This window comes from Paramormyrops kingsleyae, chromosome 8 (assembly GCF_048594095.1).
Source record: "Paramormyrops kingsleyae isolate MSU_618 chromosome 8, PKINGS_0.4, whole genome shotgun sequence".
Classification (NCBI taxonomy): domain Eukaryota; kingdom Metazoa; phylum Chordata; class Actinopteri; order Osteoglossiformes; family Mormyridae; genus Paramormyrops; species Paramormyrops kingsleyae.
Genome location: NC_132804.1, coordinates 9,934,271 through 9,936,459, shown reverse-complemented (window position 1 = coordinate 9,936,459; position 2,189 = coordinate 9,934,271). Strand labels below are relative to the sequence as shown.

The 2,189-nt window shown below is 37.3% G+C and overlaps 1 pseudogene; it reads right to left on the bottom strand.

Annotated features, from left to right (window-relative positions):
• Window positions 1-679: 679 nt before the first annotated feature.
• Window positions 680-2,189, bottom strand: LOC140592188 (transcription factor HES-5-like; annotated as a pseudogene).

Here is a 2,189-nt window from a genome sequence, read left to right as displayed (position 1 = left end):
ACACACAAAAGCAGCTGCTCTGAAGTATATCACAGATACCCAAGCAACAAATAATTATTTTTAAAATCAGGATGTAATTATCATCAATTACTTTTTAAGCAACAATATGTCTCACGTATTTAATTTAATGGGAGTTTGAAATGTATGGACCCCCTCTCATGACATAAGAATAAAGAATATATATAGGCCTATCTAGTTTTAATATACTATTGGAATTAATTAATGAAATATGTCCATAATTTAACTAAAATGAGGGAACGAATTAGCAAAAGGTGTACCCGATTTAACACATTGTGGAAACGAATTAGTAAATCGTGACCACGATATATATGTAATTTTTATTCGTTATGTCAAGAGCAGGGCTTCTAAGAAATGAATCAAAGAACAAATGAATAGCAGGAGTTTTTTCCTTTAATAAAATCATCTTCAATGCAGTGTCATTCGAACATTAACATCTCCTTCACTGAAGGCAACTGAAGTCACTTCTCATCCAGAGAGAGACAGAAGAACACTAACAGACCGAAGATATTCCAAAAACAGTCTAAATAATGTTTACTGTGCAGATCAAGTAAAGGTCTTTATAAAAGACATTTTATCAAGTGGTTTACACACTACAGTTTCAGTAGATACTGAGACTATGCAAACTCCAGTGTAATATACACATCACATGAGACTTGTCAATGTAAGACAGATACTATCATACAGTAATAATTTAATCATACCCAAGCATAAAAATATGGTTATAGGGTTTTTCTTAAAAACACGTTCATGTGAAACATTTAGATTTTTGTTTTCTTTTTTCTGTGCTGGTTGGATACTCAAAATGGGGACATAACGGTATAATTGTATAATACCCATGCTGTGTATTCTGCTCTGTTTCTTTTTTGTTTACATGAACACTCAATGAAAATTCAATAAAAAGTTGAATTACAAAAAACATTTTCACATGGCAAGACCTTACATATGCAAAATGTAAAAAAGACTCAAAATGATATACAATACAGTATAATCATTTTTGTTATATTTTCTTCATTGAAGTTTTTTTGATTAGGACTAATATAGTCTCAATATAAAAAGCAAAATAATTTATCAGAACATTCACATAGGAGGAATGATCTCCATTGAAATAAAAATTCTTCAATCTAAAACAATTTCCATCCATTCATATGTGCTAAATATTTGTCCTGAGCAGTGTCACATTGAAATCAAAATATTTAATGCATTTCTATTGCAGTAGTACTGAAAATTAAGATTATAATATTTGACTCAAATAAAATAATACCAGAAATCTCCTGCATGCACAGAAGGGGAAGAAACAACTTCCTACATGGTCAGAACAACTGTTCATCATAGATCAACATGTTCAGTTCTGTTTGTCTGAGCTCCTGTGTGTTGGAGTTCACCATGGTCTCCAGAGGGCGCTGTTGACTGGCGTCTTCTCTTTAATAGCTGTATGACGAGCTGGTGAACTTTGGCAAGACAAGACACTGTCACCCCTGCTTTTACCAGAGGAAGGCTGCATGGTTTGGAAGTGCCTCAGGAGTCTCATCTGGGACTGTGTCTTCACATCTTCCCTTGACAGGAAACACACAATCTCTTGGACACACCTGAAGAAGCCCTCATTTTCATCTGCTGAACAAGACGAGGTGATCACTGGCTGCTGATGGCTTTGTCGTCTCAGGAAACTAACTGTCATTTCCAGGATGTCGGCTTTCTCCAGCTTGGAGTCGGGATGCTGGCTGAGAAACTCTTGGCTCAGGAGTGACTTGAGCTGCTCGATGCTGCTGTTGATGCGATCTCTGCGCATCTTCTCCACCAGCGGCTTCCTCAGCTATAAAGACATAACAGGAAAGATATTAATGATCCAGGTCTGAAATGTCACATCAATGACGTTAAATAAGTATGCAGGGTATCTACAACAGAACTGGAATGTGAGTTTACCTTGTTGTCCAGAGTGAGATGCTCCTGAGAATAGATCACAGCTGCTGTGACTGTCGGTGCCATGGCTATATCTCTGAGATGGGCAGCTCTCTGTGTAGCGTGAGTGTGATCAGTGCTGCTTCATGCCTCCTATTTATAGGCCCTGATCTACATATGAATGTATGAGTCCTGGGCTTGTTGGAGTTTCTCACAGTCAGCAGCCAATGGATGAGCTGCAGGGGACAATGAGGAACGTGGAGCTGCCACAT